We start from the raw sequence: 15397 nt of genomic DNA on the forward strand, positions 1-15397 counted from the left end.
AAGAACCAGACAAGAACACAGATGTCTCAGCAGATTTGGCAAATTGCTACCATCTGGCCGCTGACAGGGAGGAGAGAATTCATCCCTAGTTTTTAAAGGGGTTATTGAGGCCAGAGAGTGAACCCACCAGTCACAAAGCCCACACGGTGCAGTTAAAACCCAGGGTCCCTGCCTCTTGGGTAAGGCTAAAGGGGAAAAGGAGACCAGTAATGGCCCTGGGAGGTGAGGGCATCTTTCTTGCTACTTTCTCCTGCTTCCCCTGCCACCCATAGACTTGCAGCACACCCCAAGGCTAGAGATCATTCAGTCTTAACAAGAATAGCCCAGAAAAGGGTGTTGTCTTGCCCACTAGAGATGCCAGGGTCTAGCTCTGCAACCGTCATCTCTCAAGCTGGACGCTGGCAACTTGGGAAAGATTCCCAGCACGTGGCTCCCCAAAGGCATCAGTTTTGTGCCCATATTAGGAGACTCAGTCTGCCCTAATACACCAGGACATGCTGAGCCAGGTCCCTGGCAAGCCTGACCAGCCAGGGGCAGACGGAGCAGGTACAGGGAGCCTAGTAGATGAGCGGAGGCTGGCAAAGACTGCTGGGGCATTGGAAGGCCTTGCCACAAGTCTGAGATGAAGCCCCAGATGACCGGATGTGAGAGGCCATAGGCCTTGAGACAGACAGCATTCTGGAAGCCCTGTAGTCACTCGGGACAGCTGTACGCTGGGCAAAACTTCGTGCTTGTCATTGGGCTTCTCCACTCGCACTGTGTGTGTGTAGGTGTATTGTATGCCCATCCGGCCAGAGGCTGAAGGGCCAACTTGTGGCTTGTGGGAGGAGCACCTGACTGGGGCGGGGGAACCCACAGTTGATGAGAAAAAAGTCATGGTCGGGCTTCCCTGGTGGCGCAGTGGTTGAGAACCTGCCTGCCGATGCAGGGCACACGGGTTCGAGCCCTGGTCTGGGAGGATCCCACATGCCGCGGATCAACTAGGCCCGTGAGCCACAACTACTGAGCCTGCGCGTCTGGAGCCTGTGCTCCGCAACAAGAGAGGCCGGGACAGTGAGAGGCCCGCGCACCGCGATGAAGAGTGGCCCCCGCTTGCCGCAACTAGAGAAAGCCCTCGCACAGAAACGAAGACCCAACACAGCCAAGATAAATAAATTAATAAACTCCTATCCCCAACATCTAAAAAAAAAAAAAATTAAAAAAAAAAAGTCATGGTCATACTTTTTTTTTGGGGGGGGGCACGTTGCGCAGCATGCGGAATCTTAGTTCCCTGACCAGGGATCGAACCTGCGCCCCCTGCAGTGGAAGCACGGAGTCTTAACCACTGGACCTCCGGGGAAGTCCGAGTCATGGTCATCCTTGAATCAGAGGAGCAGCTAAAGGAAGGAAAAACTGCATTGATTGAAGGTGCAGAGAGGTAAGCTAAGGGTTGAGATGACCAGAGGACCTCTCTGCATCCCCCAATCTTTGCTTACCTACGTCATCCTCCACCCCCTACTCCTTAAACCCCTCATCTCTCCGAGGGGCTGGGGGACTTTTCACGGGCCTCTCTCCATGTGCCCAAACCCTAGACTTTCTAACTTTACCACATCTCCATGCTCCTGGGATTTGCACAGGCCTCTTGCATCTATCAATCGATTCCTATGATGTGCACTCAGAGTCATCTCACACGCCCCAGAATCTGTGGGACCCATGCTTTACTATATTGTCCTCCGTCTCCTCTTTCAAACCCCTGGTGGGCAGGGTGTCCTTTTCCTTTGTCTCCATTTCTCCCCATCAGGGTATCACTCTTCTCTTCTAGGACCTCCCCCAAACTCCCCGAGTTTCTTCTTCTGCCCAGATCCAAGATTTCTTCCTTTCATGCTGGTCCTGCGACACCATTAAGTGTTTCCATCCGCCCAGAAAGAAGTCTCTCGCCTCCAGAGTCTGTATTCGACCCACTCCACCACCTCCCCACCATCCCTTTCCGAAGCCCACCAAGGCCTCCCTGGTTTCTGCCTTTTCTCTGTCCCCGAGGGGCCCTCCGACACGAACCTCCTCGATCCTCCCCAATCGTCCCCGCAATGGGTCAGTCGGGTCCGGTCTTTGACACACATACACACACACACACACACACACACACACACACCCGGCTGCCCACCCGTCCTCGTGCTCCTGGACCCCTCCTCCAGGGATGGCCTTTGCTGTCCGTGAGTTATGAGGAGAGGCCTCCCGAGAATCTGATCCCGGGACGCAGGAGGCGAAGAGATTACACCTTCCGGGAGCCCTAAGTGGAGCCATAGCGCTCCGACCAGCCAGGAGAGGGATGGGGTTCACAAGAAAGCCTTCCGGCCGGAAACACAAACCCTCAAAGGAAGAATTCCAAGTGCCTTCTGTTCCGCTGGCCTGAATCTCTGTCATTCATTCAACAAATATTTGTTTAGTGTCTCCCATACGCCAGCTTCCGGGGGTAAAAACATGAACCAACCAGACTGAGGTAGTCCCTGCCTTTCTCTACCTTAGAGGCCAATAAATACCTTAGAGGTATTGCACAAACTGCTGCGACAAGGAACTCTCCTAAGCCTCCTGGGGGCGACAGAGACCAAAATATTGAAATGTCTGCCCCCACCTTAGCACCTGGGAGAAGCAGGTAGGGATGACATTCACGAGACAAGCTCAACGACGGACAGCGTCCCTAAAGAATCTGACTGAGCCCGAGAGGAGGACTTCAAACGAGAAGCTGTCTCAAATTCAGTCCTAGTGCTTCGCAGATGAGGAAACTGAGGCCCAGAGAGGTTACGTGAGACGCTGATGGTCCCAGAGCAAGGGGGTGCCAGAGCCAGGATTACATCCTAAATCCTAAAGCGCGGAGATCTTTACACTATCTCACCCCAATATCTTCATTTTGGACTTCCCTGGCGGTCCAGTGGTTAAGACTCCGTGCTTCCCTGGTCGGGGCACTAAGATCCCGCTTGCTGCGCTGTGCAAACAAAAAAACTCTAATATCTTCATTATGGGGAAATTGTTCTATGGCCCTCGAGAGTTACAGGATTGAAGCTAAAAGAAGTTTAGGGAAAGAGCTGCCTGAGTGTGAAACAGCCCTCAAGGCTAGCTGTAGATGCTGGCAAGGGAAAACCAGAAGGCTGGGCTTCCGAGCTCCCACCCGCAAGGAGCCCTGTAAAGTCATGAAGAGCCCCTTCTTGCCTCAGTACAGACTGTCTGGAAGGATTAGGCATCCCATGCGGATTTCATAGCAAACGCCAGGTGTTAATGAGGCAGCTTAGAAACAGTAGGGTTCCAATTCTGGTCGAGAGGCTTGTGGGATCTTAGCTCCCCGACCAGGGACTGAACCCAGGTCCAAGGCAGTGAAAGCACTGAGCCCTAACCACTGGTCCACCAGGGAAGTCCCTTCTCCAGGGAAATCTGAAGAACATTGTGTGACACCATTCCCTGTTTGGTGACTCAGTTTCCCCATCTGTCATGCAGAGGCCACCATTCTTTGTTTTTCCTTTTAATTTTATTTTTCTATATCGAGATGGAAGTTATGATGGAAGAAATTTTCATACGTTGAGGTACGGGGAAGTCCTTCTGGCTGATACATGATTTGACTTGAACTTTATGCTAACCAGAACAGCCTGTCTTATGGCCTGTCAAATGTACACTGCCCAGCTGCGTTAACCATTAAAGAACGCATTTAAAATGAAAATGGGGGGAGGGGGTGAACTGGGAGATTGGGATTGACATATATACACCACTATGTCTAAAATAGATAACTAATGAGAACCTACTGTATAGCACAGGGAACTCTACTCAATGGTCTGTGGTGACCCAGATGGGAAGGGAATCTAAAAAAGAGTGGATATATGTATACGTATGACTGATTCACTTTGCTGTACAGCAAGAAACTAACACAACATTGTAAAGCAACTATACTCCAATAAAAATTAATTTAAAAGATAAATAAGTGAAAGGAAAAAAAAATCAAAATGGAGTCACCATGGTTCAGGCATCCAAAATGAAGCTGGGTGGCCATCGTAGATGTGGTTTCAGACACGTTCCTGCAACACTGAGAACTTGAATCTTCCGAACTGCATCAGACTCAAGGCCAGCACCAGCCATTCTCAAAACAGTATTTGCTAGTAGTGGCCAGATGCCACCTTACAGCACATCTCCACTTGGCCTAATCCTATTTCAAGCGCTCAATACCGATGCATGGCTGGTGACTACCATACTGGACAGACAAATCTAGAGGAGGCCAACTAACAAACAGGCAGCTACAATGTAAGGTCGTAAGTGCAATGACAGGGCACTCCAGGGGGCCAGAAGGGGCTCAGGACCCAACTGGGGGAGGAGTATAGAACTGGAAAGTTTGGGAATTCCCTAGCCGTCCAGTGGTTAGGACTCCGTGCTTCCACTGCAAAGGGCATGGGCTCATCGCTGGTCAGGGAACTAAGATCCCGCAAGCTGTGCAGTGCGGCCAAAAAACTAAAAGAAAAATAATTGGAAAGTTTTCCTGGAGGTGACACCTGAGTTCAGTCTTGGAGGACAAGAGAGTTAGCCAGGACAGAAAACAGCCCAACTATTCTTCTTTCAGAGTGACTCGGCACCATGTGCCCAGCCAGGGACGATGCTGACTGGAGACAACAAAGACCAGACTGAAGAACATGGGAGTTTGTGCTGCAGGCATCACAGGAGAGTCTGGAGCTAGTCAGGGAACTATCATGTGAGGGCTTCACAGGCATTCCGGTGGAACTGGCAGCCTGAAGGGGTGCCTCACCCAGCCTGGGAGCCTGAGGTAGGCAGGAGTCAGAGGTTGCTTTCTGGAGGAAATAAGGCCTGAAAAAATGGCCAGGATCCCCCAGGAAAGGTTACTCTGGGCGGCAAGACCAGCCTAAGACCTGGCACCTGGAGAAATGAAAGTGTGAGTGTTTCAATGGGGGCGTGACACACGTTGTATGTCTCAGATGACGAGAGAGGAGGCTGGAGAGCTTGGCGGGCACTACAACATGCAGGGCTTCCAACTCCAGGCAGAGGAGTTGGGATTTTTGTCTTGCGGTAAGCCCTCTTGCCGTGGAAGGATTTTGAGCTGGGAAAGGACAAGATTAGTTCCAAATTTTTGAAAGGTCTGTTTGGTTATGTTGGTGGGCTAGAGAGTGGAAGCTGGGGGACTATGGAACAGTCTGGTGCTGAAATCTACATGAGGAAGAACGAGGTTTGAGCTACGGAAGGGGCGGTGGGGATTGAGAAATCCCTCCAAAATCTTGGTGTTAATGCTCAAATGCCGGATTTTAATGCCCTCAAGAATTTCAGAGCTGCAGAAAGGAGTCAACATGCGAAAATATATTAGCATTACTTCCCACGTGTTACATACTGTCCGTGCAAAGACATTATTGTGCTAGGTACTTTCATACGTGATTTTATTTAATTTCTCTAAGAGGTTAATCCGTTCAGTTTTCAGTGAGAGAGTCCATTGCTCAAGGGCACGGTGGTAGTGACTAAGCGAGACCCAACACCCCACACCATACGCCAAAACCCCCAAACCTTGACCAGAGAGTCTTTTCTTTTGCGTCTTCAGTTCCCAACTTCGGAGGCCAACTCTCTTCCCCACACCTCCCTCCATTTCCCCGACCCCCGCCCCCCCCCCCCGGCCCTTCTAGCCCAGGCCAGCCTCTCTATGGTTGCCCCCTCCCACCCCTCTACCCACACGCTGCCTCTCGTTTGCCTCCCACCCTGGCCCCTCTATCCACCGCCAACTTCTCTATGGTCCCCCTTCTCCCTAGTTCTGTACTTATCGGCTCCTCCTCTAAACTCCACAATATCGGCCATCAGCCCCCCGACCCCTCGCTCAATACCGATGCATGCTGCCTCTGAGCTGCCTCTCTGGTAAGGCCGAGCAGAAACGGCTGCCAATGGCGAAGTGCTTTTAGGGAAGGCCCTGCAAAGGAGGGACCCCGCACTTCTAAGGGGTGACCCTGCGCTAAAGCGGCCCATTTCAGGCCCTTTGCGAAAATGCCCTGGCTGGAAACACGAGGCCCAGAGAGGAAGGATCCAATTTGCACTTGGGCCCACCTCTAATAAGTGGGATCCCAAAAGGATCACTGTCTATAGGAGTTTCCTGTCTCTCCTTTCATTTTTGTTCCGACGGTGTCAGAGACAAGACAAGGAAATCGGGAAATGCCCGCCTCCTTACACAGGCTGGGGAAAATGAGGCCAAGAATGGGGAAGGAACTTGCTCAAAACTAGTCAACCAGGAACCAAATGGGAATCAAGCCAGGGTCTCCTGGTTCCCAGTTCCCAGAACCTCAGTGGTTTTTCTGTTTTAAAATAGGTGACGTAGATAGTAACAGCAAGGCTCCTAAAACAGGCATGCAGGACCATCACATCCAGGTTCCAGTCTGATTGCCAACCCGATCTACAAGGATTCTCCTTAACACATAGCAAAGCAGATGTAATTCTTTCCTTCAAAAGTAGTTAAGCATAACTGCAGAGGTGGGTTCACCATTAAGCTAGTGAACCTTAAGCTTCCAAGGCTTCTCACTTGCACGAGGCTTTCCCTGGGTAGTGAGTGCTGACAATTCAAAGAGTGCTTAAGATTAGTCACTGCTTAAAAAAAAAACAAAAAACTTGCACCTAAATGTCCAGCGACAGATGAATGGCTAAAGAAGATGGGCCATGTATATACAATGGGATATTACTCAGCCATAAAAAAAGAATGAAATAATGCCATTTGCAGCAACATGGATGGACCTAGAGATGATCATATTAGATGAAGTCAGACAGAGAAAGACATATATCATATGACATCACTTCTATGTGGAATCTAAAATATGATACATATGAATTTATATATAAAACAGAAAAAGATCCCGCAGACATAGAAAACAAGCTTATGGTTACCAAAGGGGAAAGATGTAGGGGGAGAGGGATAAATTAGGAGCTTGGGATCAACATATACACACTACTATATATAAAATAGATAACCAACAAGGACCTAACTGTATAGCACAGGGAACTCTACTCCATATTGTGTAATAACCTATAAGGGAAAAGAATCTGAAAAATATATATATATCCAAATCACTGTGCTGTACAACTGAAACTAACACAACATTGTAAATCAATTATGCTTCAACTTAAACAGTTTTTTAAAGGATAAATAACATTAAAAAAAAACTTGCAACACTCTGCAACCTTAAATTCACAGGTGAAGGAATCTTGCTTAGAATTTTCCCAAACTTGACAACAATACTAAAATAACTGTGAATCTGAAATTAAAGTTTCTTAAGTTAATAGTAAAGAAATGTTTTGATCAATCACATTACAGGAAAGATCAGATAATCTTTCTATTCTATCTACAGAAAATGATATTATAATATTGTTGTCATATAAAAAGCCAATCAAAGAAAATAGAGGGAAAGCATTATAGAGCTGAGTCAGGTAGTAAACTAGTTAAAATGCTATCTATATGTGCTTTTCAATTTGGGGGGTTGTGCGTGGCAACTGTCATCTTTTGAATTTTGTAATTGGTTGCAACTTATTTTCTCATGCTAAATAAATGTTCTCTTGTATACCTCTTTTTTGTAGTTAAAATTTTGTATTTCTAAGCTGTACAAAGTTCACACCCTACAAAACCTGGATCTGACCCTGCTCCGACACTCAGTGTGTTCTCAATAAACATTAGTGGGACTTCCCTGGTGACACAGTGGTTAAGAATCCGCCTGCCAATGCAGGGGACATGGGTTCGAGCCCTGGTCCAGGAAGATTCCACATGCCATGGAGCACCTAAGGCCGTGCGCCACAACTACTGAGCCTGCGCTCTAGAGCCCGCGAGCCACAACTACTGAAGCTCGCACGCCTAGAGCCCGTGCTCCGCAACAAGAGGAGCCACCGCAATGAAAAGCCCGCGCACTGCAACAGAGTAGCCCCCGCTGGCCACAGCAAAGATCGTGTGCAGCAACAGAGACTCAACACAGCCAAAAGAAAATCCATCAATTAATTAATTATTTTTAAAAAGAAATGCTTGTTGAATTAGTGAACACATAAACCATTTTAAAATAAATAAATAAATAAACACACACTAGTTATTATTGTCCGTATTATTGTAATCTGCAGACCCAATAGGAAGGCTTGAGGATGATCTACAATCTAAGGATGACTGTTGGCTTATGACTTCAGACAGCCATAATCACCATCTTCTTATTCATCCACACACTTATGTACTCATTAATTCAATACACAGCTGCTGAACACCTGTATTCAGTACTGAATGCCCAGACACGAGTGTGGGTGCTGGAGACGCAGCAGGAAATTATACAGACGTGGTCTCTGCCTTCAGGGAGCTTACAGTCTGATAAGAATTGTCCATGGGATTGATTTGACGTTTTCAAAAATCAGATTTAAAAAGTCGTCTAGGGCTTCCCTGGTGGCGCAGTGGTCGGGAGTCCGCCTGCCGATGCAGGGGACGCGGGTTCGTGCCCCGGTCCGGGAAGATCCCACATGCCGCGGAGAGGCTGGGCCCATGAGCCATGGCCGCTGAGCCTGCGCGTCCGGAGCTTGCGCTCCGCAACGGGAGAGGCCACAACAGTGAGAGGCCCGCGTACCGCAAAAAAAAAAAAAAAAAATTGCCTACAAGCTCTCTCCACCCCACATTTTATTATGAAAATTTTTTCTTTCTTTTTTTCTGTTTTAATCTTTTGGCCACACTGCACAGCATGTGGGATCTTAGTTCCCTGACCAGGGAATTGAACCCCGGGGCCCCTGCATTGGCAGCATGGGGTCTTAACTACTGGACCACCAGGGAATTCCCAGAAATTTTCAACCACAGAGAAAAGTTGAAAGAATCACATAGTGAACATGCATACATCTATTACATAGGCTTATAACTCTTAAATATCACTTAGAGGTTGATCCTAAAAGACCATCATGTTCAGCTGATTCTTTTTTTTTTTAAGATTTAATTTTATTTATTTTTTGGCTGCACTGGGTCTTCATTGCTGTGCATGGGCTTTTCTCTAGTTGCGGAACACAGGCTCTAGGCGTGCGGGCTTCAGTAGTTGTGGTGCGCAGGCTCAGTAATTGTGGCTCATGGGCTCTAGAGCGCAGGCTCAGTAGTCGTGGTGTGCGGGCTCAGTAGTTGTGGCGCATGGGATCAGTAGTAGTGGCTCACGGGCTCTAGAGCACAGGCTCAGTAGTTGTGGTGCACGGGCTCAGTAGTTGTGGCTCGCAGGCTCAGTAGCTGTGGCACACGGGCTCAGGAGCTGTGGCGCACAGGCTCAGTAGTTGTGGCACGTGGGCTCAGTAGTTGTAGCGCATGGGCTCAGTAGTTGTGGCGCACGGGCTCTAGAGCACAGGCTCAGTAGTTGTGGTGCACGGGCTTAGTTGCTCCGCGGCATGTGGAATCTTCCCGGACCAGGGCTCGAACCCATGTCCCCTGCATTGGCAGGCAGGTGGGTTCTTATCCACTTTGCCACCAGGGAAGCCCCTCAGCTGATTCTTTTTTTCACAGCTTTATTGAGATCTAACTCACATGCCACATAATTCACCCATTTAAAGTGTACAATTCGTCACAGGTATGTGCAGGGTCACCACAGTCAACCTTAGAACGTTGCGTCCCCTTGGAAGGAAAACCTGTACCCTTTAGCTGTCACGTTCTTACTCTCTCAATTCCACTCCACCTCCCACCCCAAGGAGCCGCTCATCTACTGTCTGTCTCTGTAGATTTCCCTGTTCTGGACATCTCATATGAATGGGACAACAAACTGTGATCTTTTGTGTCAGCTTCACTCACTATTTTAAAAAATTGAAGCACAGTTGCTTTACAATGTTATACCAGTTTCAGGTGTATAGCATGGTGATTCAGGATTTTTACAGATTATACTCCATTAAGTTATTACACAATAACGGCTATATTTTCCTCTGCTGTACAATATATCCTTGTTGCTTACCTATTTTATAAATAGTAGTTTGTATCTCTTAATCCCACACACTTATCTTGCCCCTCTCTTAATAAACTTAAAAGCTTTTACACAGCAAAGGAAACCATCAAAAAAACAAAAAGACAACCTATAGAATGGGAGAAAATATTTGCAAATGATTTGGCCAACAGGGATTAATATCCAAAATATATAATCAGCTTATACAACTCAGTATTAAAAAACTAAACAACCCAATCAGAAAATGGGCAGAAGACCTGAATAGACATGTTTCCAAAGAAGACATATAGATGGATAACAGGCACATGAAAAGATGTTCAACATGGCTAATTATTAGAGAAATGCAAATCAAAATGATGAGATATCATCTCCCACCTGTCAGAATGGCTATCATCAAAAAAAATCTACAAATAACAAATGGTGAGAATGGTAATAATGGTGGAGAAAAAGGAAACCTTCTACATTGTTGGTGGGAATGTAAACTGGTCGAGCCACTGTGGAAAACAGTACCAAGGTTCTTCATAAAACTAAAAATAGAACTACCATATGATCCAGCAATTCCACTCTTGGATACATATCCAGAAAAAAAACAAAAGCACTAATTCTAAAAGATACATGCACCCTAATGTTCATAGCAACACTATTTACAATAGCCAAGACATGGAAGCAACCTAAGCGTCCATCAACAGACAAAAGGATAAAGAAGATGTGGTATATATACACAATGGAATACTATTCAGCCATAAAAAAAAATGAAATTCTGTCATTTGCAGAAACGTGGCTGGACCTAGAGAATATTATGCTTAGTGAAATAAGTCAGAGAAAGACAAATGCTGTATGATATCACTTATATGTGGAATATAAAAAATAAAACAAAAAAATAAAAAATAAAACAAACGAATGTATATAGCAAAATACAAACAGACTCAGAGATACAGAAAACAAGCTAGTGGTTACCAGTCAGGAAAGGGAAGCGGGGAGGGACTTCTTCACTGATCATGATACTTTCAAGGTTCATCCATGTTGTAGCATGTATCAGCACTTCTTTCCTTTTTGTAGCCAAGTCATATTTCATTTTATGGATATACACCACATTTTGTTTATCCATTCCTCAGTCAATGGCATTTCGGTTGTTATGAACAATGCTGCTATAAGCATTTGTTTACAAGGTTTTGTGTGGACATATATTTTCATGTCTCTGGGGTACACACCTATGAGTGGAATTGCTAGGTCATATGGTAACACTATCAGTCAATTCGTTTAAAAGACAGGAGATCCAAGTCCAGAGAGGAGAGCTGACGTGCTCAAGGCAGGGACAGAAAGAAGTAAGGCTAACACCCACCCACCCCATCCTCTGATTCCAAGTCCAAGACCCTTACTGCCATTTTCTTAGTGGTTCCATGTAGCCAGACTTGTAGCCTCAGGTCATGCAACAGACTGTTAGTGTAGTGCCAGCCCCTGAGGGTAACAGACACGAGGGGAAAAGGCAAGGAATCCACATTTATTGAGCACCATCTGGTTCCCAGAATTATGCTAGAGTGTAGCACTCTCAAAGTGAGAAAGGACATCACTTGCCCAAAATTGTATAGCAAGTGGATAGACGGATCTGGATCCAGGTGCATCTGACTTCAAAGCTTATGGCCATTCCACTGAACTATGCCCTCCTCTTCAAGTATTTCATATTCTCAGGATTAATATTCTCAATACCTCAATCTTCTATATCCATCAATTCAGTTACTCATTCACTCATCTGTTCATTCATTCACCAAACATTCGCTGAGGTATTTATATGCCTCCTCTCTGTGGACGCAGAGGTGGAATTGACTCTGCCCTCGAAGAAGGGAGAATAGAGGATGAGTTTCATGCGCTAAACCCTGTGCCGTGAATGATCTCATTTAATAAAGAGAATCTCAGTGGAATACCATTTCACACAAGTCAGAATGGCAAAAATTTCAGTTTCACAAGTATTGTTAAAGATGTCAAGCAAGGGGATTGCCCATTCATTGGTGGTGGATGTGTAAACTGTAACAACTGTAGCTAATACATGGTGCCTACTTTGTGCCATAAAACACTTTATGCATAATGACTCATTTCATCCTCACAGCACCTGACACTTAACTGTGTTGAGTAAATACTATTATAATTTTTGTTCTGCAGATGAGGTAAAGGAGAAGGTTGACTTTCCATTAGACACAGCAGGTATATACAATGCCTAAGGCCTAGGACACTCTTAGGAGCCCGGGAAAAACATTTTAATTTTGAAATCAGAAGAAAAAGGAATGTAATCCAGACTAGCTTATGTTTGTCTTTATACCAACACAGATATAACATACAAGTTTAAATATACGTTTTGGAATGAAGGAGCCCACAAAGGCACAAATGTCAGGGCCCAGGAAAGCACTGGAGACCATGAGCGGTTAAAGAACTTACCCAAGAGGGACTTCCCTGGTGGTGCAGTGGTTAAGAATCTGCCTGCCAACGCAGGGGACACGGGTTCGATCCCTGGTCCGGGAAGATCCCACATGCCGCGGAGTAACTAAGCCCGTGCGCCACAACTACTGAGCTTATGCTCTAGAGTCCAAGAGCCACAACTACTGAGCCCATGTGCCACAACTACTGAAGCCTGCGCACCTAGAGCCCGTGCTCCGCAACAAGAGAAGCCACCGCAATGAGAAGTCTGCGCACCGCGAGGAAGAGTAGCCCCCACTCGATGCAACTAGAGAAAGCCTGCACACAGCAACGAAGACCCAATGCAGTGCTCACTTCAGCAGCACATATACTAAAATTGGAATGATACAGAGAAGATTAGTATGGCCGCTGTGCAAGGATGACACACAAATTCGTGAAGCGTTCCATATTTTTGAAAAATACAGGCAGAACGCTCTATGACATAAATCACAGCAAGATCCTTTTTGACCCACTTCCTAGAGAAATGGAAATAAAAACAAAAATATACAAATGGGACCTAATGAAACTTAAAAGCTTTTGCACAGCAAAGGAAACCATAAACAAGACGAAAAGACAACCCTCAGAATGGGAGAAAATATTTGCAAATGAAGCAACTGAAAAAGGATTAATCTCCAAAATTTACAAGCAGCTCATGCAGCTCAATATCAAAAAAACAAACAACCCAATCCAAAAATGGGCAGAAGACCTAAATAGACATTTCTCCAAAGAAGATATACAGGTTGCCAACAAACACATGAAAGAATGCTCAACATCATTAATCATGAGAGAAATGCAAATCAAAACTACAATGAGATATCATCTCACACCAGTCAGAATGGCCATCATCAAAAAAATCTAGAAACAATAAATGGTAGAGAGGGTGTGGAGAAAAGGCAACCCTCTTGCACTGTTGGTGGGAATGTAAACTGATACAGCCACTATGGAGAACAGTATGGAAGTTCCTCAAAAAACTAAAACTAGAACTACCATACGACACAGCAATCCCACTACTGGGCAAATACCCTGAGAAAACCATAATTCAAAAAGAGTCATGTACCACAATGTTCACTGAAGCTCTATTTACAACAGCCAGGACATGGAAGTAACCTAAGTGTCCATCGACAGATGAATGGATAAAGAAGATGTGGCACATATATACAATGGAATATTACTCAGCCATAAAAAGAAACGAAATTGAGTTATTTGTAGTGAGGTGGATGGACCTAGAGTCTGTCATACAGAGCGAAGTAAGTCAGAAAAAGAAAAACAAATACCGTATACTAACACATATATATGGAATCTAAAAAAAAGAAAATGGTCAGAAGAACCTAGGGGTCAGACAGGAATAAAGATGCAGACCTACTAGAGAATGGACTTGAGGACATGGGGAGGGGGAAGGGTAAGCTGGGACGAAGTGAGAATGGCATGGACATATATACACTACCAAATGTAAAACAGATAGCTAGTGGGAAGCAGCCGCATAGCACAGGGAGATCAGCTCGGTGCTTTGTGACCACCTAGAGGGGTGGGATAGAGAGGGTGGGAGGGAGGGAGATGCAAGAGGGAAGAGATATGGGGATATACGTATAGTTGATTCACTTTGTTATAAAGCAGAAACTAACACACCATAGTAAAGCAATTATACTCCAATAAAGATGTTAAAAAAAAAAAAAGACCCAACGTAGACCATAAATAAATAAATAAATAAATGTTCCTTTAAAAAAAACAGAACTTACCCAAGATTTCCCAGCTAGTAGGTGGTGGAGATACTATGATGAGCAGTTGGGTGATATCTACCAAATTGAAGATGGAAGTTGAAGATGTTCCTGTTCTTTGATCCAGCAACTCAACTCTCAGGTATATAACTTAGCGAAAACTCCCATCTGGGTTCAAGGAGATGTAAGCAAGAATTTTCATGGCAGTATCATTTGTAATAATCAAAAACTGGTTACATGCAGGTACCACCTCACACTGGTCAGAATGACCAGCGTTAAAAATCTACAAATAATAAATGCTGAAGAGGGTGTGGAGAGAAGGGGACCCTCCTACACGGTTGGTGGGAATCTAAATTGGTGCAGCCACTATGGAGAACAGTATGGAGGATCCTCAAAACACTAAAAATAGAATTACCATATGATTCAGCAATCCCACTCCTGGGCATATATCCAGAGAAAACTCAAATTCGAAAAGATGCATGCACCCCTATGTTCATAGCAGCACTATTTACAATAGTCAAGACATGGAAGCCACCTAAACGTCCATTGACAGATGATGGGATTAACAAGTTGTGAGATATATATATTTCATTCTTTTTTATGGCTGAGTAGTATTCCATCACATATATATCCGTCATATATCCATCACCTATTCCATCATATATCTATGATCCAATACTATTCAGCCATAAAAGAGAATGAAATAACGCCATTTGCAGCAACATGGATGCAACTAGAGATGGTAATGTTAAGTGAAGTAAGAGAAACACAAACATTATACAGTATCAGACTTACGTGAGGAATCTTAAAAATAGTACAAATGAACTTATTTACAAAACAGGAACAGACTCACAGACATAGAAAACAAACGTATGGTCACCATAGGGGAAATGTAGGGGGAGGGATAAATGGGGAGAAGGGATAAATGGGGAGTATGGGGTCGTACTATAGCAGAAGCACAGTACTATAGATAACCGGTAGCGTGCTGGGCGGTGCCACGCGTGTGTCTCTTGCTTCCACAGTGTTTGGACTGAACAGACCCAAGGGCGCCCCTTCCTCCAGACTCTGACCACCCTCCAAGCTTTTTTCCAGTCACAGCCTTGGAATCACCCACTCAGCTCTCCTCGCCCTCCGGGACCAGCCAACACCATTTTCTGAGCTTAGCTCCTTACTGCCGACCAAGCATGAGCTCCCAGATTCGTCACGATTACTCCGCCAGGTGGAGGCCGCAGTCACCCACCTGGTAACGTGCATCTGCCGCTCTCCCACACCTACCTGTCTCTGCGCTTCTCTTCCGACCCGACGCAGCAGCTCGCGAGGGCC

At 45.7% G+C, this 15397-nt stretch overlaps 1 non-coding gene across 1 annotated transcript; it reads left to right on the forward strand.

The window, feature by feature from the left end:
• Positions 1–12666: 12666 nt before the first annotated feature.
• On the forward strand, positions 12667–12773 carry LOC136141587 (U6 spliceosomal RNA). Its single transcript, XR_010657760.1, has one exon. It is a non-coding gene; the product is annotated as a U6 spliceosomal RNA (small nuclear RNA).
• Positions 12774–15397: the final 2624 nt, after the last annotated feature.

Source organism: Phocoena phocoena, chromosome 20 (genome assembly GCF_963924675.1).
Source record: "Phocoena phocoena chromosome 20, mPhoPho1.1, whole genome shotgun sequence".
Lineage (NCBI taxonomy): Eukaryota > Metazoa > Chordata > Mammalia > Artiodactyla > Phocoenidae > Phocoena > Phocoena phocoena.